Source organism: Ambystoma mexicanum, chromosome 6q (genome assembly GCF_040938575.1).
Source record: "Ambystoma mexicanum isolate Mex_15411 chromosome 6q, UKY_AmexF1_1, whole genome shotgun sequence".
Lineage (NCBI taxonomy): Eukaryota > Metazoa > Chordata > Amphibia > Caudata > Ambystomatidae > Ambystoma > Ambystoma mexicanum.
This window is the reverse complement of record NC_090937.1, coordinates 1,117,174,858-1,117,202,169: the sequence shown is the minus strand read 5'-3', so window position 1 is coordinate 1,117,202,169 and position 27,312 is coordinate 1,117,174,858. Positions and strand designations below refer to the sequence as shown.

Here is a 27,312-nt window from a genome sequence, read left to right as displayed (position 1 = left end):
AGAATTCCAGAGCCCCCGCCACTCCTACATGGGCGAGGACTGTGGGAGGAGAACGAGGTGGAAGCAGTGTGAGAGGAGGCTGGAATAAAAGAATTGTCCGGGGTGATCCAAGTTTTGCTTAAACTGAGAAAATGAAAATTACAAAGGAAAAATAGCCCTCCCAAATTAATGGTGTATCAGAAAGAAATTGGGTAGAATATTTTACTAACATCTATGATCTCCCGCAAACTAATTATGATCAAACACCGTGCAAACCAATTGATTTTCCCTTCCTTCTCATATTCGATCGAGAAGATGTGCTATTTTACATAAATAAGGCCAGCTCCTCCAGAGTCCCTGGACCGGATGGGCTTTCGAATTTTGTTCGAAAACAGCACCCTGAATTGTGGGCAAACATTCTATACACCATCTTTCTCTCCATTCAAGTGAAACAACGTATTCCAACATCTTGGTGCCAAGCTATTGTGGTCCCAATATACAAAAAGGTGATCACGCGAGGCCGGCTAGTTATCGTCCCATAGCGCTTCTTGATGCGCCTCGGAAGAATTTCAAGCCGCATCATTCTGAGAGATCTTAATACATGGGCCATTAGTGAAAATCGAAGAGATCCCTTTAAAACTGGCTTTGTTGCGGGCTTTGGGACCTCTATTAATATTACCACGCTTAATGCTATCAAATCAGCTTACGCAACAAGATGCCAACCCCTGTACTTGGCCTTCGTAGATTTTCAAGTCACTTTCGACTTTGTAGACCGACAACTATTAATCAATAAATTGCTGAAATTTGGCTGCCCACAATCTCTCATCTCACTGATAAATCTCCTGCATACAAATACAACAATGCAGGTCAAATTGAATTTGAGTGGACTACTATCAGAGATAATCCACATTAAGCGTGGGTTTAAGCAAGGTTGCATTTTAGCTTCAAACCTGTTTAACTTATTCATCCTTGACATGAGAGTTGAATTTCTGAGGATAATAAATGATGCCCCAAAACTTGGTAATCAAGTCATCGCATGGCTTCTCTATGCTGATGACTTGGTTCTCATTTCACAAACTCCAAGTGGCCTGCAGTCTCTACTCAACCAACTAGAAACATTTGCTACCAAAAATAGTCTGTTTAATTTAGAGAAAACCCAAATCATGGAACTGGGGAAAAATAAATCGAGCCTAAACATAATGAGTGGGTCCTTCAGAATCAAAAACTGTCCATAGTCACCGACTATAAATATCTTGGTGTTACATTTAGCAACTCTCCTGCCAATACCCCTAATAAAGCTAGCATAACTGGTAAAAGTTTTACTTTACTTTCTCAGGCCAAGATTATCCAGGCTAAATTTGGTAAATTTTCTTGTGCACATGTTTTAACCTTTTTCCAACAGAAAGTTATCCCCATTATTACCTATGGTGCTGAATCTGGGCCTCCTGATAAACAACTGTATTGGGATAGAACGGAAGCTCAATTTTGGAAAAAAGTACTCAAACTTCCTAACTCAACACCCACCGCTCTCTTGCGATTTGAATTGGGCATCTTATCAATTCATATTCAAGTCTCTTGGAAGAGATGCTTTCTCTTTCAAAAATGTTTATTGGGCCTTGCCACAAATAATTTGCTCTCAATACTGGCCAATTATCTACTGCTGTCCCCACACTCCTTCCCATCTAGTTGGAGAGACAGTGTACTTTCTGACTTGTCTGAAGCAAATATTTCGTTGGATCTTTTGCTTAATAATCCAACGAGAGCTAAACTTAAGTTATACCAACTGGATTGGCATCACACCCAACAGAAATTCTTATTGCTAAAAGATTTTGATAGACCTTCTTTTGGTCATAAAAAATGTCGTCAATCAGCTGACTATCTGTTGAAGTGTCCGTCAGATGCACTTAGAAGTCAAATTCTAAGATTTCGTATGAATTTATGGCCAACCAATCAAATCTTATTGAGAAGGGGACTAATCCATCGTGATACATTGTATTGTCGATTCTGTTAAATTGCGTGAATGGAAGAGACATTAAAACATCTACTAATTGTGTGTGTTGCGTTGAGGAAGCAAAGGATAACTGTTTTACACAAGTTAACTCAAACACATTACTTGACGCGGTCAGATGATGAATTGTGGAATGAACTATTTGATACTTTGAAAATTTCAATAAGAATAGCCACAGTGCAATTTTTAAGTTCAGTATTGTCCATAAATTGATTTTGTATTAATCGAGCTGATTACACTGTATTTAGAAATAACACGTAGTCACTTAAGATTATTTTACTTTGGACTGCTAGATTTTATATGTTTAGGTATTAGTTCGTTTATATGTGGCTAATGCTCTGAATTAAGTTTGACACGCTACTTTTATGTTGATTTTATATTTTCATTGTGTTTCTTTTTGTCTCTTCTTGATGTGTTATGATATGATTTGTAATTTAAAGTGTTATATAGAAATTTGTTTTGAAAGGTTAATTTAATTTAGCCAACCAAAATAAATAAAAGAATAAAAAAAGGAAAAATAGGTGAGATTTGTTGCAAATTGAAAAAGCATTCACAAGACCAAAATTATACTGGGAGAGTGCTTCAGAAGTGATTAGGGGACAGAAAAGATTTCAATGATCATGTGCACGAGCAGAGGATAAGCGAGGGAAAGTACTGTAGGTTATCCTAGATGGAATAGGCCGGGGCATGAAGACAGAAAGGAATTTGAAAAGAAAACAGATAGATGGGTAAGTGGCTAGTTGGCGCATGATCAGGGATGAACAGGGGCAAACAGGAGCAGTCAGAGCCCTTAGAAGGTCACCATTTGAATGGGATGTCCAGCTTTAGGACGTCCTATAGGCACTTCCTGAAATAGCAGTCACGAAAACACAGATGACTGCTCATGCACGCCAGAGGGGACGGGCCAACCACGTGAACCTGCTGCAGCAGCGATGAAAATGAGTCCAAAGGAGGACATCCTCCAATCCAGGCAGCAGCGGCAGGCAGCAGATTACACAGGGGGTGAGTAGGCAGCGCACACTGCAGGTCTTCTCAGCACACCACCATGGCACTTCCCTAAGGGGGTATGCAGAGTCAAGTGTCCCCTGTTTCCAAACGGTAGTTTACTGTGTGGTAGCTCTATTCACTCCTACATTGTCTAGGGGCAATGGACTTCATAATGTATATATCAGTAGTGTCTACCACTGATTGGTCTGATGGTGTTGGGTGTTTACCACACACAAAGGATGGAAACCTCAATCATTGTAGATTGCTCGATGAGCAGAGGCATTATCTTTACCAGTGGGAAAGTCTTTCAAGTCAGACCAATGAGCAATTGGGCATAATAACACATTTGCATGACAGTGTTCCATATGTAAATTAGCCCCACTGCCTTCCATCACCAACAGCACTGCAACTATGTTCAGGGTCACAGTGGCAGGTATGTGAGTTATATGATCAGTGTTTTGAGAGCCATGAGCTCAGCTGGGATTCTACAGCAACCCACTTGCATTTGGGACATTTTGGGGCGCGGCTCAGAGGGGCACCTGCATGCCAGGAAAGGGGAGTTAGGAGTATGTCAGACCTCATCTGTGTCCAGCAGTCTGATTTTCAGCTAGTGCATCAATTCAGCACCAGGCATATAAAACACAACAGAGTTGGAAACAGGCCATTGCTTTTATGCATCACGGAAACCGCTACCATTAAGGTGCTCTACGATGCCTTTAATATCCTCGAAGATGAACACCCTTGCTTCCTGTTTCTCCTCGATCTCTCAGCAGCATTCGACACAGTAGACCACCAGAATATTTTCCAACATGTATGGGGATCAGCAAGATAGTCTTCAGCTGCTTCAAATCCTGCCTGCATAATGTCACCAATTCATCCAAATGGATTCCACCAGATCAATAATTCTACCCATCACCTGTGGAGTTCCGCAAGGATCCATGCACTCCACTGTTCCCCTGTCATCTTCAACCTTTTCATGCAACCGCTCGAAACCCTTCTGCCCCCCCACGCCGTCCACATGCAGCAATATGCTGATGACACACAGTTCTGCATCAATATATCCGCCATCAAAGACATCCACATTGCCTGATATGGATCCCGAACTGAATGTCCAGTGCTCACCTGAAGCTTAAGCACACCGAGTCTGCTGACCAACAATATCAAACACCTGGACATCCAGACCTGGCTCTCTGCTATGAATGGCTCTCGATGGCGTAACACCCCACTTGATCAACTGTGCCAAGTACTTTGGGTTTGACATTGACAGACATCTCCTTCAAGGAGCATATAGCAAGGATGACAACAACTTAGTACCAACATGCCTTACTGCAGAAAAATCATGCCCTACATCACAGAAAACAACTTCAGATCTGCTGTCCAAGCCTTGATCCTCTAACACCTGGCAGTTGGCAATGCCCTTCTGGAAGACCTTCTGGCAACGACCCTGGAACCCCTTAAATATGTCCTACATGCTGCATCATGACTCAAAGGACATCACACATTTGATCACATTACCCCAGCCCTTATCAAACTGCACTGGGTCCATCTACAAGCAGGTATCCTCAAATTCTGCTGCATCCTCTACAAGGTTGTTGCCATGAAGTCCCCAAGCTACCTTGCTGAGACGCATACGATCCACCAGAAGTGAGGACAATTGCAGATGTAAATACCACCAGTGCTGGAAAGAAAGAACCAGAAGACAGGACTTCTCGGTCTATTCCCTAAAGCTCTGGAACCTCCTCCATGTCAGCACCAGATTTGCCCCCTCACATTGCCTACATAGGGGACTACATTTCAGGAAGGAGCTCAAGGCCCTCCTCTTCAAGCAATAGCCCCTCCCTAGCACCTAGGTCCACCCACCCTCCACTACTCACTTAACCTGAGACTGGATGATCTGTTCCCCCATTTCCTCAAATGTTTGATAAATAGAACATTTGCTTCCAAACTGCCCACCCTCCCCCACACCAGTTTTACCCAGCCGTTCCCTTGTATCTCTGCTGTAATGAATACCCTAATAATATTAACAAGCATTGGCAATGCCAACAGTTGTGTCTTTTGTATAGGCATGGGAAAGGCATTTTCTAGGAACTGTCGTAGTGGTATTATCTGCCATCGATGGTAGCAGATGCAAAATGGTGAAGAAAATGCCTTATTCTAATACACAATCCAAAACATTTGGTTTTGCCAATGCTTGTTTTTAACAGGACTTCCGTGAAGGACAGGCATAGTACTTACACATAGAGTGGCTGAAGGAAGACCTGGTTAAGACCTTTTTGTTACACCAGTAGCGGGGTTACAGTGGCAATCAAGTCATTAAATCTCTGAATTTCACTTTGAAAAAACACTGCGAAGCACTTTGAGCATGTTTGATAGTACAGCTTGATAAAGTTAACTTACTGCGATCCCAGGAGAATGTGTTTTGGGCAGCAAGGTGCAGGAAGTGGGTGGGAATGGCAATAAGGATTAGCATGGCCATGGGCAGTCAATAGTTGGCTACATGCTCAAGTAACACCTACTGTACTCTAGCTGTACTCTAATGCAATAGATTTGGCTTATAGGTCGCATTCCACAGCCCTTGATCAATTCCTTAGTGCCTTCACAAGCATTCTGTGAAGAGTGAGGTCTATTTTCTTAAGTGTAAATTCATTGGAGAACAGCTTATAATGTAAGCTCCATTTGGGTATGCCAATAATTGAGGAGGCATTAACGTCCTGGATCTGCCTCCTGGGAAAATCTTTGAATCTTTTACACCTTTAACAGTTATCTCACTGTTAAAGTTGATCACCAACCATAAGCCCATTAGTGCCCCTCAGGATCCCTGTCCAGCTAGACTAAGGGCCTCATTACGACCTTGTCGGTCCGGTAACAATAGTGCCGGTAGGCTCACCGGCACCATTGTTACAGGACCGGCAGAGTACAGGTCTGCAAGCTGGATGCCTTTCCGCCCGCCAAGTCTGACGTGGCGGGCGGAACAGCACCCACTCGCAGACTTTGAGGGAAACACTGGCACTGTTGCACACGGTGCCGGTGCTTCCATCCTCCCCATTCCCATTGAGTCCTACGGACTGGAATGGGAATGGGGTGTTACTTTTTCCCACGAAAAAAATACAACTCTGGTGGCAGTCATGCTGTTTTTACCGGCACGGCTACCGCCGGGGTCGTATTACTTCTGGTCCATCGTTTTAGTGTGTGGCTTAGCAGTGAGGCTTCGCAATAGAACACCTCTTTATTGAATAATTGAGCACAGATGGTAGCTCTACCACCTTTTCTTTTGTCCAGAAACAATCTCTAGGAGTATCCCCATGCTCCACTGTAAGTCCACCGTTGTCCAATCTAGACATAGAACTGTAGTATCTCAAGTGCAGTGGTTAAACGGGTGGAATGTTCTGTGGATTCCAGGTCTAACCGCTGTGCAGGACTTCAGGATGGGAGCTGAGACTGAGTGCAAGCTCCCTTATTTCTCTCCTGCTGAACCATGACCTGTAACCAATAAAGACGTTTCTTTCTATTGCACTAATCTGGGTGCAGTGCAGTTCCTGCTCCATGTGTGACGTACCTGATACCCCAGGATACTACCTATTTTTGGTGATCAAGATATATGAAGCCGTTCACCTGTGGTAAAATTGTGAGGAGGAAGATACACTTGCCACTGATGATGATGATCCATGAAGGGGCGAAGTATTGCAGGATCCCTGAAGGAAATCCAGATGGGGGACATGTTCCTGCTGTCGTGGGACATCATGAGGTGATGACTGACAGCTGTGCCCTGCCCGCTCCACTGTGATGAAAGGGTTTCCCATTCGGGAAAGTGCAGGAGGACGGGAAGACCCACAGGCAGGACTGATGCCTTTTGTCAGTGCATGGAGTGGACTCGGTGAATGGATCGGTGCACGGACGAAATGCCGTTGCAGCTGCGAAAGCAGAACACATTGGGACATGTCGTCCCTTTTCCCTGGGCTTTGCAGGAGACCTAAAGAGCTGGATTTCCATAACCTGTGGATCCAAGAGGTTGGTGACTGTCCCCCATTTCCCCCCATGTACCACAACAAACATTGTGTAAGTGTTGGCAATAAAAGGCCGGGGTTTACATTGCACATTACGTAAATAATACACAATCATCATAATCATAATAATAATACATCATTTACACTTTTGGGCACGAGGTCCAGGGTTGCGAACCCTGGCTCGTGCTGCCTTCCTCTTCCCATGACACTGTGGGCCCCATTCATTGCTCTGTATCTCTTTTCTTTCCTTCTCTCGCTTTTTCTTGGGTGGGAGGGTTCTTGGGAAAAGAAAAAGTATTCTACCTACGCAGACTACTTGTTTGGTGCTCTGTGCCGAGTACCAAACTGATTGTACTCATTTTCTGCTTGGGCAGCTCCTTATATTGCCCAGTAAGTAGCCCTGGGCTCTGTCTGCCTGTGTGGGGGCTTGTCCAGCCCACGGCCGGCTGGCGCCGATGGCATTTCGCACCTTGGGGTGCCCTTTGTCCCTGCCTGGGTGTTTTGCTGTTTCCCCTGACACTGGTGCTTTGAACCTTCTTATTGTTTTTTTGTACTGCAGTGCTCCCGCATGGCCCCTCATCCTGCCTGGCTCCAGAAGTCTGAGGGAGTTGAGAGGGAGTGGTGCTGTGCTTCTTTCCCTAACACTTGGCTGGTGATCTGTCAGCCAGTGTCCTGCCCCTCTGTCTCCTTGTCCTCATCCAACAAGAGATCTCTGTTCTGGAGACAAATCTCTGACTTGTGTACCCCGGTCCACACGGTGTCCAGGGTGGACAGGAGATTTGCTGTGTTTGGCCTTAAGCTATGGAACCAGTTTCCACCGGAAATCAGAGCATGTCAGTCCTTGGGACTGTTCAGAAGGAGGCTGAAAACCTTCCTGTTTAAATAAGTTATCCAGTCACAGATCGTACACAGGATTTCTGGTCGATAGTTACCATCTGCGCCCGAATACATTTTAGTCTGTTTGGTGCACGTCACAAATCCTCAAATCAAATCCTTGCCCAACAGTTAATGGCCACCACTTTTTAGCTGCAGGGTGCCCCCTCCGCAGCACTGTCTGTTCTGCTTGTGGAACTCCCAAGACAAGGGAAAAGAAAGAAAATGCTTTTAACAGTCGTTTTAGGCGAGGTCTTTGATGTCACTGTGCTTCCATGGAAGCCATTGCTGGAACGCATAGCGCCGGCACCACCTTCTTGGCACGTTCTGATGGGCGTAAGTTCACTTGTCTTAAAAGCATTTGAGAAAAGGACGTCTGAATTACCATCAGTTGAGAAGAGTTAATACGTTACTATACTGATGGAGAATAAACCGTGGTGGCAAGCTGTTTTCGCTGGACCTTTGCCACCGAAGTACTCTCTGGCCTGCATTCCGTTGATGGTCAGGGCATACGTCATTGATACGTGAAAGAGAAGGATAAAATGGTGTTTTATTTCTGCCTGACGTATTTGTTTTAATGCTTACAACTGCGCAGAGGCCTGAGTCTTTTGGTTGTAGCCCCGATAGAAGCTCAGGGGTTACAACCAAAAAGGCTAGCTAGCCCCGAGTCCTGACAGTCCCAAAATGAGCATTGCCCCGGATCTTTTCCAGACTTAGCAACACCCCTGTAACTGCGGCCATAGGTATAGTGCTCCTGTAAGCATGGGCGTAGGACATGGGGGGGACAGGGGAGACAAATCCCCCCACAATTTTAAGTGGGGGGATATAATGGCATCGTTCCCCCCAGAATATGTCTGTGTTGTGCACAGTGCACTGTGTCTCTGCCCTGTCTGCAGTTGCATGCAGCATGTAAATATACTTCTGTGGGCTGTGCACTGCTGAAAAGTGACTTTGCACTGCCAACACAAACCTGAATCATGGAACTGTGTAAAGTGCATTTTTGGGGTGCAAAGTCAGTGTAAAGTCATTTTTGCTGTACAAAATGACTTTGCACTGCAAAAATACACTTTGCACGGTTCCATGAATCAGACTTTGGGTCGGCAGTGCCAGTGCAAAGTCACTTTTCAGCAGTGCAAACTTGCAAAGTCACTTTCGCCAAGCAAAATATTCCATGAATTGGGCCCAAAAATGTGTCTTTACATGACATTGGCGACCACCCCTGAGGTCTCTCTTGATACCCCTGTGGTCTCCCTTGCTACTCCTAAGAAAATCTCCCCAAAAAAGTGTTTAAACATTTTTTTAAATTTATTTTTAAAATTGAGGCTCATTGGCTGTGGCCAGCAGTATGTGGCTCTTTGTTTCTGGAGTGGCTGTTTTTCTGATAGCTTTAGTCAGCAAGATAGCTCAGTGGGTTGAGCGCTCGCTGCTGCAATGTGTGTGTGGCCTGCAGGTTGCCGGTTCGACTCCCAGCAAGGTCAATTTAGCCTTTCATCCTGCTGAGGTTGAAAATTGAGTACCAACACAGGTTGCGTAATATTGTATGTGTGTTTGTTCTATATGAAGCTCTTAAACATAAGTGCTATATAATAAGGCATCATTATTGTTTGGCCTTGCATTCCCAGTGATTTAGTACTATGGGCCTATACGCATCGATATTAACAATACATATGGTGATCCATTCTTGTTTAAAACATATATCACTTTACAGTGATATTGTAACCATATTTTTCAAGGGGTGAAAGGTCGCGTTCCATCGCTTCCTGTGATGTCACTTCTGGGTGGGGTCAAATTACATCACATCCTGTGATGTCATCAGAAGTCAAGCGTTGCGTGATGTCACTTCACTACCCCCTGGCATTTTGGTGAAATTACGTCCCTGAAGTAATCATAGGAAACCTTTGCCACAATATTTCAACTTTGTATTTATTGAAAGCTCCTTCGCAACACAGCACTTGCATTGGTGTGTTTACAACAACAGGGCCTTATCAGCTCCTGCATTTGTGCATCACTAATCCAATGCTTTGCTGGGTGCATGGTGTCATGGGAACATAGCTATTTATTTATGTATGTATTGGGTATTTAAAAAGCACCTAAACAGAAAATGGTGTTTCAAGGCGCCACAAGACAAAAAAGGGTGCAGAGGACAGGGAAGAAAACACCAAGGACAGTCCTACTAGGCCTTGCTGTTAACAATATAGCAGCTGGAAGCTGCCGTCTGTCAGACATCAGTGAGATAATAAGTCAGTAGCGCCTGACCCTTATTCACATATCCTGATTCCTTCTCTTAAAATATATCAGTGAAGCAACTGCACATGTTTGGGCAACCAGCAAGGCTCGAAATAGAGAAGAATCCAAAGCGACCTTCATTATAAATTCCCCTCAGCCTCATGGAACCTCACCAGTCCGGAACCCAGGGTCTTTAGGTTCTTTAATCACTGCATCCTCAGTTGAAGTTCTGTCCCATTCAGCCGCAGAACGGCCCAGAATGCTGCAAAACATGCTCGCCTACACCAGCCTACGCCAGCTCCAAAAGATTGTAGGCACACAGCTGAGAAATAGATGTCGCAGCTGCCAATGCTCTATTGGTGTAATCAAAATGTTGTAACCAGGTTCGTGCTCAGCCACTCGATTTATAAGCACTAGGTTTGTCCTTCACTGAAGTCCTGGTCAAAACAAACATTGGAAAAACCAGCTGTTTTGGCTTGTGTACAAGTACTAGGCATTTGCCAAGCACTGCTGTTAGATGCCCAGGTACTCACACAACAAGTGACTTTGCTGACACAAAAGCACAAACTGTTGGCATTGCCAATGCGTGTTCTTTTTAAAATCAATTAGGATAGAGGGGGGCGCTGTTGCGCGCGAGAGAAAATGGTCACTCTCGTATGAGCTCCGGCGTGGACCAAGGCCGTAATGCTGACATAACCGCCTGCGATGACCGGTTCCTGACAGAAACTGTACAGAAGGTGTGGCAACAACGGCGGAACAAACTGGGAAAGTTTGGTGTCTGGCAATTGCAAAATTTCAGAGAAAAATCCGAATTAGTACCCCACGTGCGGAGGGAAGCGGCGCCTGGGGACAGCCGAGGAGCGAGAGGAGGAGCCTGGTGAGCGACAACGCGGATACTCGCTGGCAACGGACGGTGCAACAACCAGCTTGGAAAGGCGGTGGGCGCTCCGCTCCTCGTTGAGCGCCTGCGAGTGGCCCCCCTTCAACCCCCCCCTCCGCCCCGGACACTCGGCAGCCTTCAGTCTCCTGCGGCCGCAGCCCGGAAGGGTGTCACGCGTGAAGCGCGCGCGGGAACTGGGGAGCCCCCCGGGAGGTGAACTGCAGAAGACCGGACAAACTCGATCAGATAAGTGGGGCGGTCACAACGGGGGGGACGCACAGTGAGCAGTAAGATTTATGTGTACCCCCAGAGCGCCGGCGATCCTCCCCTCTTACCCTCCTCCAACAATACCTCTGTGATACGCACGGATTGTGGACAACTGCGAATAACAGACACAACTCCCTATAAACACGTAACTCGACCGCGAGGCGAGGTTGGCCATAGTGGTGCGGGCTCATGGGATCAGTTTATAGGGGGACGGGCGGCACCCCTCCACTCGGCGCGCTTTGCCAGAAGTAAATCAGAGTATCACGCCACAGAACCGTAGCGCAGAGAAGGGCACATTGTAGCTCATATCGACCCAGAGGGAACAATGCCAAAGGGCTTCGGCCCCAAGAAGAGTAAGGGTTCTATTGATAAGTTCACGACACCACTGCAGAAAGAACCAGGTGTGACGATGGCGGAGAGCACGATCCCACACGAACAACAGACCCCTCCGGCAACGATGATGGAACCCCAAGCCCTCTTCCTCGCCATGCAACAGGGCTTTTTGGCCCTCAACGACAAACCAGATGGGATAACGGCGAACGTGGCGGCCATCAAAACACAACTGGATAAAACCACTTCACGCATGACCGAGGCCGAGACGAGAATCTCGGCCCCGGAAGACACACTTGAAACCCTGAAGACCACGGTCTCAAAGATGGCGATCGATCTGGGGACTGTGAAGTCCAAATGCGAGGATTTAGAAGCGAGGTCAAGACGCAATAATATTCAAATAATTGAAGTTCCAGAAGAAGCGATAAAAGCACCCATGGAAAAGACAGTAGAGGAACTTTTGCGTGCCCTCTTGGGTGATCCAGGGTGGTCACCGATGTTCATCATAGAACGGGCCCACAGATCCCTTGCCCCGAAGCAGAAGCCAGGAGCCTACCCTAGGCCTATAATTGCCCGAGTAATGAACTACAGGGATAGAGATTTAATTCTGAAAGCGGCAAGAGAAAAGAAAAAATTACGTTGGGAACCTCATATAATACGCATCTTTCCAGACTTTACCCTTGCGGTACAACAGGAGAGGAAGATGTTTACGGGGGTCAAAAAACTGCTACGAGAAAGACAGATTCAGTACGCTATGTTGTAACCAGCGAGACTCAAAATCCACTTCCAAAACAAGATCCACTTCTTTACGTTCCCAGAGGAAGCTGCACATTTTGTGGAAACACATATTCCTGCTCCGAATGATCATCCCAGGATAGGGGAGTCTTAACGAAACTTGTGATTATGTGAATATGGGCATGTTTCTGATATGTAATGAACAATTCCCGAAGCTTTAGCCGCCCCCCCTCCGGGGACGGCCTTTACAATGGGTACATATGGCTGAAATCACAGAATGTGTGTAATTATGTTGCCCCCACAGGTTACGATATGCGTGTGAGCAACCAAGTTGAACCGGTCTACCGTTTACCAGCCTCAAGATGGCATGGCCATTGGTACACGCCGCAGGTCCCCCCCCCCCTGTAGCAGGTGCACAACAATGATGGGAAGGGAGAATTGGGACCCTATGAACAAAGTTGAAGTTGGGGGAACTGTGAGGGTGGGGGGAGGGAACAAGTTGGGAATGTTGGGTTACGGTTATGTTAAGGATGGTAGTAAAATAAAACGCACACAGGTAGTGAACATGATGACCAATAAGCTCCTAATAGAAACATGCTTTTTTACACACATCGATAACTACTTCATAGGTTATGGCTGGAAATAACGATGAAAGTATCAAAGTACTAAGTTGGAATGTCCGAGGCCTGGGGTCCAGAGTCAAGAAGAGGAAAATCCTGGCATATATCAATAGACTGGGCACTAAGATAATTTTCCTACAGGACACTCATGTGGGACCTCAACAGGGGGGACAATTAATCCCGAATTGGGGAACGCACCAGTACTTCACAACATACTCTAAACGGGCAAGGGGAACTGCGATTCTAGTACATAAAACCCTCCATTTTGAATGTATAGAAGCGAAATGTGATCCTGAAGGGAGGTTTGTCCTACTCCATGGTACACTCTGTAATAAGGAGATAGCTCTCCTAAACATATACAGACCAAATGTGGACGACCCAGAGTTTTTCTCCCAAATTTTCGAGAAATTGGCCGCCTACCCCACGGCACAATTGATATGCGGAGGGGACTTTAACACTATCTTAGACGTCCAAACGGACCGCACATCGACACAGACCAGGGCACTGTCCAAAGCAGTGCAGACTATCACTACACATATGAGAGACCTAGGTCTGAAGGACGCCTGGAAAACATTAAATCCTACTAAGAGGGAATATACATATTACTCGACGGTGCACGACATGCACTCCAGAATAGACTTGTGGCTGGTAGATAATGTAGTCCTTTCCTGGGTCCTAACAGCACAGCACTAACCCAGAACATATTCAGATCACTCCCCAATCCAGTTAACATTACGAATTCCAGGCACCGTAGCAGCGCGACCAATGTGGAGATTTAAACCTGCAGGATTGACAAACACAGGAATATTTTGAACTCAATGAAAACTTGGTGCCCAGTCAAGCAATGGTATGGCAAGCATTTAAGGCCTATATAAGGGGAAGCTCAATATCGGCGGAAAATGGAATTCTTAAAGACATCAGGGGTAGACTGAACAGATTGGAATTGCATATAGCATCACTGCAATCACAATATGCACAGGCCCCATCAGCTCACCTCAGTTCCGAAATGAAAGCAAAACTAGATGAATACAATGAGGCAGCAGATCAAGAAATCCGATTTTTTTATAAGCCAGTTGCAGCACGCAGATACAGGGAGGGCGAGCGCCGCGGGAGGTTACTGGCCAGGACAGTGAAGGGAGAGAGGGGACCAACAATCATACCATGCGTGCAAAGGCCAGATGGTTCGGTTACCACTGACCGAGACAAGATTGAAGAAACGTTTCATACATTTTATAAAAATCTCTATTCCCCGCAATCTGATTCCACAGATGAAGAAATTGATCGATACCTGTCAAAAATACCGACAACATTGCTGGCCGATGACACTAGGGAGTCGCTAGAGATGGCAATTACCAAGGCGGAAATGTTAGAGGCGATAAAGGCATTACCCAACGGGAAAGCACCAGGCGCTGACGGACTGGGGGCTGAGTTTTATAAGGAGTTTGGTCCCCTACTGATCCCCAGATTAATGGCAGTATGGAGTGAAGCCCTACATAAAGGAGAACTCCCCGAAACCACTAGGGAAGCAGTAATTACACTCTTACTCAAGGCGGGGAAACCCCCTGAGGAGTGTGGATCATATAGACCATTATCATTAATAAACACCGATGCAAAGATTCTGGCAAAAATACTGGCAACTAGACTAACACCTTTGATGCCGTATATGGTCCCCGAAGACCAGGCAGGCTTTGTTAGGGGAAGATCCACTGCAACCAATGTTAGAAGGTGCAATAAAATCTTAGCCACTATATCCCCTGAGGTCCAGGCCGTGGCTGTTTCCTTAGATATGCATAAGGCCTTCGACACGGTTTCGTGGCCCTTTCTCTTCGGGGTTCTGCGTAACTATGGGTTCGGCCCCAATTTTCTGAAATGGATAAAAATACTGTACACACGCCCACATGCAAAAATAAGAATCAATGGGGTTTTAACAAACAAACTAGAACTGAAGGGGGGAACGCGACAAGGATACCCATTGTCGCCATTATTATTCGCATTAATAATTGAACCTTTGGCGGATATCCTCAGGGCACGGTACAGCCCAGCAGGACTCAGACTAGATGGGGAATTACACATTATAACTCTATATGCAGATGACATTCTGCTATATCTAAAAAGTCCTGATCGAACCTTGGGCAAGGTACTGGCTGTGGTCAAACGGTTTGGGGAACATTCGGGTCTACGTCTTAATCCTAGCAAATCAGAGATATTCCCACTCACAGAAAAAACACTGCAACCACACGACTTATATGGCCTGGTCTGGAGCCCTACTCATATACTTTATTTGGGCGCACATATTGCCAGAACAGCACAGCTCTCCCGCACATTGAACTATTGCGTTCTAACTGAGACTCTATGCGTGAAAATAAAACGCTGGAGCGTCCTCCCCATATCATTGATGGGCAGGATAGCACTGATTAAAATGATTATATTACCTAAGCTTTTTTATTTGTTCAGCACTATAGCTGTCTGGCCGGGCCGCTCTTTATTTACCACACTGACTGGCGCGTGCACCTCGTTTGTGTGGGGAGGACATCCCAGAGTGAGCTGGAAAAAGCTATCTGATACACACTCTAGAGGAGGTTTGATGGCGCCTGACTTGGAGTTGTATTACCTGGCTGCACAGGCACACCACGCCTCCCATTGGGCGACGCAATTCCTCAACCCTGCGACCTCGATGCCCGGTTCTATAGAGCGCAAAGCGATAACAGCACTCCACAAAATGAGCAGATCTACCCCCAAGCACTATAACACTATAGAACCAGCGAAGGTGACGACCACTGCATAGACCAAAATAGCCGATATGTTCGAAACCAATAGACTATACCACCCGAGTATGCCACTCTGGGGAGACCCACAAACACCCTTCAGTGCAGACAGTCAAATCGCGATGCATTGGGCATCCAAAGGGATCACCCAGTGGGGACAACTCTTCCCTGACCAGAACTTCAGTCGGCGGACATCAGAGAGGTTGTGGGAAACACAGAGAGACATAAACAACAGTACACCCAAGTGCCTTCGGCCGTACAAGAAACATGCCCCACATTCCCCAGCGAACCAGTGATAAATATAGGTCTTGGCTACATATTCACAGGGGGGACACAAAAAATCTCGGCGGTGGCGTTGTATAAGCTACTACTTCAAGCACGCCCAGTAGAGAACACCGCAACTAAGAGTCAATGGGAACAAGACCTGGGACAGCAGTTTGATGATCAGGAATGGGCACAGATTTGTTCGCTCACCAAGCAAATATCGTGTAATTCCAGATACAAGGTAATTCACTACAAAATAGTGCAGAGAACACATTATACCCCAGCAAAACTTAAACGACTATATCCCAACATGTCGGCGACCTGCCCTAGATGTCAGACAGAGGATGCAAATATTTATCATATTCTATGGTCATGTACAAAGCTAAGGGGTTACTGGGAAGAGATCTGTGCCGCCTTGGATGAGATGGCTGACCAACCACTGGAATGGTCACCCAAGATATGCTTACTGGGAGCAGTTGGGAAAATGAACCCGACATGGCGTAGACTGTTGAATTTGAGCCTGCTAATAGCCAAAAGGGCAATTTTGATGAAATGGAAGAGTGCACACCCCCCAACAAAGGCAGATTGGGACAAGGACATGGTGTGGACTAATGATACAGAAGAAATCTACATGGACTCGGTACTGCCCCACTCCAGACCAAGGAACATATGGGACAGATATAAACAATACCTGTTGGATAAGGCAGAGTGAGATGACTCAAAATCGGAAACTGACTGATGTTGTAAACTGTATTGAAGCAATGTGCAATATATGTAAGCAGTAATGTTACCTGTGTGCAAGAAAAATAAAGTTTAAAAAAAAAAAATAAAAAAAAATAATCAATTAGGATAAAATCAATAGAAGAAGATATTGTGTGAGTACATGTAGTCTATTGGTGAAAGTAAGATGCAAGCACTTAGATGTGGGACTTCAAAATTAAGTTCTTGACGGTAGCATAAACATCTGCAAAAAAAAAAAAATAATAATAAAAGAAGCTTTATATATTGTCGGATAGGGGATGCAGGCATAGGGAAACCCCTGAGGCTGAACAGGGCAGTTCCTGTATATGGGGAACCCTCGCAGCCCTACTTTACATGACAGGCAGGTTTTGGCTAATGGGTGGGCTGATGCATTCTACTCACAGGTGTGGGCAACAAGAGGCCTACAGTGTAGGAAATTGCATTATCCTGGACCATGTGCTTTGGTTGCATTGAGCACGCTAGCACAGGAACCGAGATTGAAACCAGCTGCAGTGGTTCAACCACTGCGGTTTGGTGGTGCTCAGGCACCTCAAAGAGGAAGGGAATTTAGGGTCGGGAATCTGCATTTGACACCCTTCTAAGAAGGACTTGGAATGAGGGAGCCATATCAAGCAATGACAAAAACACACACCTCCTCTTCGTACACATATTTGAGTGATGTCTCACATGCACTTTGACCACCATTGAAGGTTCCACACTGTATACATCAGAAAAGTCCCTGCATGGCAAGCCTCAGCCTCATCTCCCAGCAACCATTAATCCCAGACTCCCAAGACCTTGAGTGGAGATTGGTGCAATCAACTCACTCTTTCATTGATCGCCTCCTTCTTGTCCACATCATTTGCACTCGCCATTTGCACCACATCCATCAGGCATCGATTAACACTTTCCACCACCCCATTACTTTGGGGAGGTACAGCGCTGTCCTCCTGTGTTTTATACAACATTAGAACCCGGCGAGGGACAATCAGAATGAAAGGACCATTCTGATTGGCCCTCGCTGGGGCATTACCCGACCGGGAATACCTGGATTCATGGCTTTGTCCCCGGCGGGGGGCATGGCAGCCCCTCAGCCAACGAAGAGGCTCGAAGTGGGGCAATCCCCGCTCTGAGCCTCCACACGGCTGGAGGCCACCTTCGTCCCCGCCGTGGATTCAGGTATGTTTTCTTTTTGTCCTCCACCCTCCCCACCCTTACCTTCTGGCTGTTTTGTCTCCAGTGGGGGACGATGGCAGCCTCCAGCCGTGTTAAGACTGGAAGCGGGGACACTTCTGTTCCCAGCGTGTCCGTTCCAGATGGCCACCATGGAAAGGGAAAACAGACTCTGTTTTCCCTCTCCCGGCAGCCATTTTCTTGGGGTTTTTTTTCTGTCCCGAAACACCGCAGAGTTTCGGGACAGAAATGCTTTTAGTGCTCCGGTCACACAGATCCTGTGGGCCGGGGTACTAACTGCTATATGCCCCTCGCAGCGGGGGCATTACCGACTCTGCTTATAGGCCAGAGCGAATCGAGGGCCTTAACGAAGGACCCAGGCCATTACCTGAGTCGGTAATGCCCCCACCACTCGGGGCATGTTGCTTAATTGTCCAAGATACCTTTATAGCTCCTTAGTCACAAACTGGCTGGCTGGGTTGAGCTGTCACCGAAAACGCACAGAGCTCTCACTCCAACAGCCCGCTGCATGCCCTGCTCCACTATACAGCAGAGAGGGCTTTTTAATGCTTCTGCATGGTCTGGTGCCACACCCAATAGACACTGTGCCAGGTGAGGGGATGCCATCAGTCCTACCCCAATAGTTTGATCCTAACTGTAGTACATGCTGTTAATGGACTCTGGTATTCACTGAGCCATGCTTAGAGCACAGAGGGCCTGATTTAAAAAGATGTTGTAACATTGGGTGTCTGTCTTAAGCCACCTCTCCAATATTCACATCACACATTAGATTAAAGCGCTCCTTTAGGGGATATGGATTTGTGAACAAATGCTCATGATCATCACTCACTACAAAATCATTGGCAGATCATTTTACTCTGTGGTTTGTGTCTGCAGCAAAGTCCCCGTTAAGAGGGTTGTAAAACTTGTGAGATTTGTGGACAAGGATTAGTGGGTGGACAGGACACCCAATCATTTTGGGACCAGCTATGCTTAGGCCATGAAGCTTTTTGACCTGGGAAGTGGTAACATTTTTACGTGAACTGAGCCTTCTGAAATGAGATGATAAATTGAAGGATTTTATGCTCTGAACTGCATTTCTTTTTCTTAATTTTCTATTCTTCTCTACTCTTGTTTTATACAGTGATGATACGTGTAATTTAATATGTACTACTATTTTAATTTTAATTTTGTGAGAAAGGCGAGTTCTTTGACTAAAACACAATAAATAAATAAAAAAGTAAAATCCCCAAGGCGTCCCCTGACCCACCCAGATTTGATGTGTCTCCTACGCCTCTGCCTGTAAGCTTTGCAAATATCTGACTGAAGATATACTACCTGCCATGGGCAGCCTGATGGCATTCCGTGTTATTTAGCAGATTGTAACGTGTTGGGGAGCAGTTTGAGTTTTCAGCCCTAGACATTCCTTATTGTGCGTGCCTTGCAGAATAGGCGTCTCTACAGGAAGAGATCAGGGAATGCCGTGATGTTTTCTTCATGCATTCCTGGAGGAAGCGCTTAAGAAAATGTGCTTACTGTATAGGGTACACTGGTATGTTTATATGTGTGGCATCTGTGTGTGATAGATGCAGATTGTGCAGAAAATGAGAGTAAGTGTAGTTTATAGAGTATAAGGGCAAGGAGAACATTGTAATTGAAAGGATATCTGATTACAAGTAACTCGCTTAAGATATAAATGAGTTGCGTATAATGCTTTAATTTGAACTGCCATGGGTTTTCCCCCCAGTGCCAAGGCCTTTTTGGTGATTTCAGTATTTCACCATGCAAAGCTTTCTAACATTTTCTCCTTCATTAACCCCTTAAGTGCCAAGGACGAGCTATCTCGTTCTTGGCACTGGGGAGGTATCCCAAGGACGAGATAGCTCGTCCTTGGCACTTAAAGGGGAACATTTTTTTAATGTGATGATGCCGAAGTGACGTGGACAAGTTCTTGCAATGACAAGTTGATGTACAGGTGGATGTTAAATATGTCAGGCTGTCTATGGGCAAATGCGAAAAATAAGGATGCAAACCGATGTACCATTAACATGTGCAGCTTAGAGGAAAGCAGATATTGAAGGCTTTGGATGGATTTCTAATTAGTATGTTATTACTTGAAATGAGTGCCGGATCACAACTGCTTTCGGGTTATATGTAATCACTAAAGGTAGCGACTGTTCACCATTACCTTTGGTAGGTGTAGGAGTGTTAGGAATTTACACCCTGTGCACGATGGTTGAATTTGATGTTCTACATTGGAGTGAAATGTAGTGTGTGCGTGTGTGTGTTTACTGGTTGAGTGAGGAACCAGTCACACCACTTTGTGTGAATTGTTAAACAGGGTTATAGTTAGTGATTTCCACCACTTATGTAGCCGTCAGGTGATTGTGGGTGAAGTTTAATCGAGTTGAGCAATAATTTAGTATTATTCAAGATCAGTGAGATGATTTTCGTCTGAATGTCTTCGGATTGCCACCTTTTAGGGAACAAGTATGAGCACCGTTTTGCTCCACGAAGAGCAATTGAATTGTGTTCAGTGCTCATGCGCTGCATCCTGCAAACAATAGGTCTATGAGAGGGATGCATGAGGGTGGGTTGTGATGCTTTGTAGCACTAATGGTGTAGAAGCACACGTTAAAGGTTCGTTTCGACGCATTCGGCACTATACGTGTAGTTATTTATGCACTTTAGTGAGTGAAATACTAGAGCCTTGTAAATGGTTTGCTGCTGTACAAAATGAATATGACCATATAAGTGTGGGAGTTGTGAATAACAAGCTGTTATGCACAAGTGTACGGTTTATTTCTAACTTACACGTGAACATGGGAGTTTTTAATCATCCATTGTTTGTGTGTCATGGAGAATGCTGCTTCTCCGCAGTTGCGTTTGTTTCGTGTGATCCTTATCTTTGCGTGGCGTTTTCTGTTTCATTTATTAGATCTGTTATTAAGGGAGATGTCAAGGTGGTGCAAGCAACGAGGTTTAGATCGTGTGTGCGCAGGGTTGTTTGTAGCTCATGCAACGTTCCTTAGGTTTTGACTTCAGCTGGTATTCTCCATGATATGATATGATATGATAGGTTATTTATAACGCGCTTAATACCTCGAGGGGACCCGGGGATCGAACCTGTGCTGCTCCATGTCGTCTTGCTTCCAAGGCGATCACGTTGCCCCAGAGCTATCCTCCAGAGACATGCTGTGCTGCTTGGGCATGTTGCAGGTTCTTTAGATTTTTAGTCGAGTGTTATGGTTGTGCAGCAGGCCCGAGGTCAGAGTTCTACAGACCCAACATGCAGGTTTGTGTTCGAGTGTGGCAGGCCCAAGATCTGGGGTGGCAGGCTTGGATAGGAAGTGAATTTGTTGAGAGTGTGGTTATGTTGTTTTGGGTGTGCTGGTGCGTGTTGAGATGGATTGTGATTTGGGATGCAAAGTTCCTGTCTGTGCATGTGATAGTTGTAAGTCTGAGTGAATGCTACATTTTCCTTTTTGCAAATATTAAGGAAGGGAGGTGTGTAGGATCTTAAGTGCATTAGTTAAACTGGTGGAATGTTCTGTGGAACATGGAACCTGGAGATCTCTAAATTCCAGGTCTGACTGCTGTGCAGGACTTCAGGATAGGAGCTGAGACTGACTGGAAGCTCCCTTATTACTCTCCTGCTTAACCACTATATCTATGACCTGTAACCAAAAAGAGAAGTTTCCTTTTGCACTTACCTGGGTCCAGCGTCATTCCTGCTCTCTGTGTGATGTACAGTTACCCCAAGATACTACAGACATCTTTGGTGGACCTTGTCTATGGTTTTATAATTACCTTATATATATGTATATAAATTGGCAACACTCTAATTATCACTCGCCTGGGAAACTCTGATCATAATTCCATGGAGCATTTCAAAGCGGTTGTGAGTGGATGACTGTGGATCGTTTTCAGCTAAATGCTCAGAAAACGGAGTTACTGATCAGTAAGAAAAATCAGAATGCATATTGAAGTCTCTCTACTAACTCTGCCATTATGCTTTAGTGGGATGATATGTTTTTTGTCCATTGAGACCATGCCAGGAGCAATCAAAGAAAGTAAGCAATCCAGGCGTTTTGCTCGATTAAGCCCTGCAAATGGACACTCAAATTTATTAGCAGTTGTTGTCTGCATTTGAGAACATTAAAAAGATTTTTGGACCAATTTACCTTCTTTGCTAGCGTCCAGCTCATAAATGCTTTTGTAGTTAGCCATTTGGATTATTGTAATGCCACTTACCCCGGTCTTCAAAATCCACACTTAATGAATCTACAGTATATTCAAGATGCAGCAATCACATCGCATCTGCACTCTGAGAAATGCATTGGCTGCCTGTGAATAAGTGCATTGCCTTTTGTGAGAAACCTGAAGATGCCTCACCCACTAGTCCCCGGGGTTCAGTCATTTAGATGGCCAGGACATGGCCATCGCTATTAGATCCAGTTACTGGGGGTTTGTTTGTTTGTTTTATTTATTTATATAGCGCTCCAGACCCAGAGGTAGAAGGGCGCTTCAGGAAGCGGTTACATAGTATGATATATACATTTTTCATTATACAAACATTTATACAATTTACAAGATGGAAGCACAGTTAAACAACAGCAGTATCCTCAGATATTTTGAGAGAGGAGGTAAATGCTCATTTTTGTTCAGTAGCCATCCAATAACATGTTTCCTAAAAGTCTGAAAGGACTCAATAGTTTTAATGTTAAGTGGTAAGGTGTTCCAGAGTTGGGAGGCAAGCACTGTAAAGATGGAACCTCCAGCTCTTTTAAAGGTAAATCTAGGCACTGTCAAGCATAAGGTATTAGAGGATCTGGTAATTCTGGTGGCAGGTTTCATGGTGAATTTATTGGTGAGATACGGTGGGGCTAGGTGGTTTAAGGACTTATATGTGATACAGATGGTTTTCAGGTCGATTTTTTGTTGTATGGAGAGCCATTTGCACGATTTCTTGGCTGTGGAGATGTGCTCTCGCCTGGGGATGTTTAGTGCTGCTCGTAGTGCGTTATCTTGGAGTACCTGTAGTTTGTTAATTATAGATTGGTTTACGCCGAGGTACAGGCTGTTGCAGTAGTCCAATTTGGACTGTATGAGGGCCCTGGCCAATGTAAGACAGCTATTAGAGGATAGGAAGGGTCTGCTGGCCCTGATCAGCTTGCCAGTGTAGGCAGTGGCTGAGGCGGTCATGTTGATTTGTTTGGAGAGGTTAGTGGTGGCATCAAGGTAAAAGCCAAGGGTTTTCACACTTTTAACAATGGGGATTGTGTTACCATCAATGATAATGTTATTGTAGTTAGGGCTAAGTTTCGGCAGGTTACTTGGAGAGCCGACAAGGAGAAGCTCCGTCTTCTCATCATTCAGGCATAAGCCGTGTATGGCCATCTATGCCTGAATGATGGAGAAGATTTTGTTAATCTGGATGACGTCTGCATTGTAGTTGCCTGAGATGGTGAGGAGTACCTGGGTGTCGTCTGCATAGTTGGTGTAGGTGACACCCAGACGGTCCAGTTTGTCAAAGAGTGGCTTTGTAAATATGTTGTACAAAGTTGGAGAGACACAAGAGCCTTGTGGGACACCGCAGGTGATGGGGATAGGGTCTGCTGCTGCTATTGGTGAGAAAGCCCTCATCGTTCTGTTTGCCAAAAAGGTTTGTATCCATATGATGGCAGAAGAGGAAAACTGAGCTGCGGATGATAGGTGGTTGCAGAGGATTTTATGATCGACCAAATCGAAGGCCGCTGAGAGGTCTACCAGGAGTAGGATGGCGTCGTTACCTTTATCTTTGATTTCATCAATCTGACTTTTGAGTTCAACAAGGGCAGTTTCTGTTCCATGTTGAGGTCTAAAGCCAGATTGACGTATTCCTAGCAATTGGTTAGATTCCAGGTAGTCCTGAATTTGCAGGTAAGCGACTCTGTCTAAGATTTTTAACAGGAATGGGACTGTGGTGATGGGTCTATAATTAGTGGGTATGGCTGGGTCTAGTGATTGTTTTTTTAAGAGTGGGAGAACCCAGGATTGTTTTAGGTTGCTGGGGACTGAGTTATTAGCGAAAGACAGGTTAATTAATTTGGTGATTAAAGGGGATAGATTTCTGGCTGCGTCTTTTATGATCTGGGCGGGACAGCTGTCCCCTTTACAGTTGGAAGGTTTAAAAGAGGTGATGATTTTTTGAACTTCCAATATAGTTACCTTCTTAAATGTGAAGCCTACATTGGAGTCGACCATTGGTGGACCATTGCGTGAGGATCACCTGGATGGGGGGTCTTCGGGGAGTGGAAGTGGGACACCGAAAGGTGAGATGCAGTAGCCCCTTCCCTGTAACACCTTTTCCCCATCCTACCAGGTAGGGTACCTAGAAGCTCAGTCCCCTGCCCCTTTCCCAACACAAACGCAGTCATGGACAGTTCATCTTAAGCAACAACGGACTAACACCAGAGCTGTATACCTGACATGTCCCAACACAAGGATCAGGCAGAGTCAGGCAATTACTGATAATTACACACACCTGACTTCCATCACACTTCCCCACACGGACAAAAGGCAGAGCTCGAAAGCACACTCTGAGCAAGGAAAAACACATGAGGAAGCATCAGTTCCGAGATGGCGGTTTAACACAAGGAGAAAGGCAACCCTTTCTGCAAGACCAGAAAGGGTTGCAAGGAGGGAATTGCCCATGGCATTTTCCAAGGAAGAAAACCACTACTTTCATGAGCCCTCGATAATAGGGGAAGACCAGGAATTAAAGCTGCAGAAAGCTGCACCGTGTGTCGAAGATACCCGAGGCTGTCCCGCATTGACAGCCAAGGCGGGGAGGAGCGATTACCACTGTGGTACTGTCCTTGGCTCCTGATACAAAGCTGCTCCAGTAAAGTAAGCACAGCCAGTGAGTTGAGGAGACTGATAGCAGACCGGTCTGTGTTAGAACCAAGGTTGCAAGCGGCAACATTGTATGAAGAAATCTCCAAAGAACAGAGTATAAAGCATATGTGATGAGCAACGCAAAAATAATTGAATATCTAAGGAGTGATTGAACTTTTGAAAACAAGGTAGATGCCATATACAGAGTGGTCCGGCGCCACGTGGGTGCTCATTCGAAGGACTCTGTTAGGCATCCAACCAAGAACATACAATTGTGAACAGTGAAATCGAAAAGGTGCTGCAACGGGTCAAGCCACATCCTGTGCACATTCGAAAGTCTTCGATTGCTAATACAAACTGTAATTGGTCCGAACCCTGCTGAGGGAGACTAATTGTGAAAAGAGGATCTGAGCCCGACTGAGGGGGGTCCAGTGAATCGCCCTATGTGAATACTTTGAAAGGAACTTTTCATTTGTTTGATACATCAGGCCCTCTGAAGCAAGAGACATTTGGACTTAGGAGACTTGGGCATAGAATGCCCTGATACTTGTAAAGGAACTGTGTCCTTGTGCCAAAGAATCCCAAGAGTGTGCTATGCTCGAGTGAACTGCCTTGTCCCGTGCTGAAAACGTGGGCAAGGGAGGCCAGCGGCCTGAACATCTTGACTTATCATTTTGTGAACACTTCTTTTTCATGAACATTACCTCCACACTATTTGTAATTTAGCGGTAATGATTTGGCATTAGGTTTTTTAGTATAGGCCCTTTTATTTTGATGAGACTCCACTAGGGCTGCATTATTATTATTTTGATGGTCGTAGTTGGCTCCCATCTTAGATTTAGGTCTAGATAGGAGTTTATCACACCCTTGATAAAGTTCAATAAACACCCTTGAACTATGGTCACTTCTGTCTTACTTTGACACCATGCCTTGCTTTCAATTTATAGCGTTGTGCTTGGTTTATCAAAGGTCCCTCTAATAACAGCTGGCGTTTTCTACACTATACATGAGGTAGGCTTCTGAAATCAGCATCAGCAAGCCTAGAGGTGATGCTGAGATTTAAATACCAAAGATGGGGAGGTTGCTCCTTCACCATCAAGGCATCCAAGTTTTAGAACTCACTTCCATTTTGTCTATGCCTGCTGGAAGACCATCTTGAATTCAGGCACAAGCTTAAAACCTATCTTTATACTAGGCAATTTGTGATTCGACCTCTTTTAGGAATTGCATGTGTTAAGACCTGAGCACCTCGATGCCCCTTCTGAGGCGAGATAGTGCTTTACAAATGCTAACCTAACCTTCCTGAAATTGGTTGGCGAAAACCTTTTGACAGATGAGGTCCTTATGGTTCTGGGAGGGTGAAGACAGAGAGGTACCCCGGCACCTTGCATTGAAGTGCTTTGTGAATCAAGAAAAAGGACTAAAATCAATGTTGTTCTAATGGCCAGTGCAGGACCTTTGGAACTGACTTGATGTGCTCTTGCATTTTCAGGTTTAGGATACACCTGGCAGATTTGTTTTGGATCAATTGAAGGGTGTGAATAAGGTGTTTGGAGAAGGCCAAGGAAAGATGTTGCAGTAGCATAGTCTAGGTAATACCATAGCCCTAGAAACTACCACTGTATAGTGCATATTCAAGAATAACAGGATCCGCTCAAGCATGTGTCCAGTGTTGAATGGAGATCAAGTGCTTACTGAATAATAAGATGAGCATGCAGAATTTTGCAGCGTAAAGAATATCGTGCATTTTCTGCATACGGTTGTATAGGAGCACTAAAGCTCTCCATCTTGTCTATGGGTATTCATGCATCAGTTCAAAAGTAGTGGTGCATAGACTGAACCCTGGGGGACACTGGTGGTAGTGGTGAATGGTTCATAATAGTAGGTGCCTAGTTCCAAGCATAATTCCCTGTGTTGAAGGAAGGATTAGACCCATGTTAGAGCCAGCACCTGGATGCCCAAAGAATGCTGAAGTGTGTGCAGCAAGGTTGACAGATTCACAGTGTCGAAAGCTGCAGACAAGCATGTTATATCTGCTATAGCCAGAAAAGACTCTTTGATGTGCAGGAAAGCAGATACAGTGCTGTGGACTGGGTGAAACTGTAATTGGAAGTTGTGTATGAGATTCTCTTTATCACACTATACCATGAGCTGCTTAGTTGCAATGTATTCCAGCACCTTTCCCATTAAGGGGATTGATTGTGATTGGACCAAAATTGGCCAGCATGGTGGGATCTACAGAGAGTTTATTCAGTAAAGGAGCAATGTTGGCTTTCTTGAGATCTTTCGGCATGGCCACATCAGTAAAGAGGCTGTTGGTGAGGGTGCACATGGCAGGTGTTTATGTTCTCTTTCATGTTAACAGCCGGGCAAGAGAGACTTTACACAGAATGGGCATTCATATTTTCAGTAGTTTTATTAAAGTATTACCGGATGATGGGTTGAAAATACCTGGGCAAGCTGGCACAGAGGGAATGGGATGCTAGGGTAAATTGGACTTGGCTAGGTCATCAGCTTACTTATGAGAAAAGATGATGGTAGTTCCTCATTCAGCTTTCAGCTAATTTTGAAAATATCAGCA

General features: G+C 45.3%; 1 protein-coding gene across 4 annotated transcripts in view; it reads right to left on the bottom strand.

Annotated features, from left to right (window-relative positions):
* TEC (tec protein tyrosine kinase) overlaps window positions 1-27,312 on the bottom strand; it is an 837,667-nt gene that overhangs the window by 19,824 nt on the left and 790,531 nt on the right. The window lies entirely within an intron of this gene.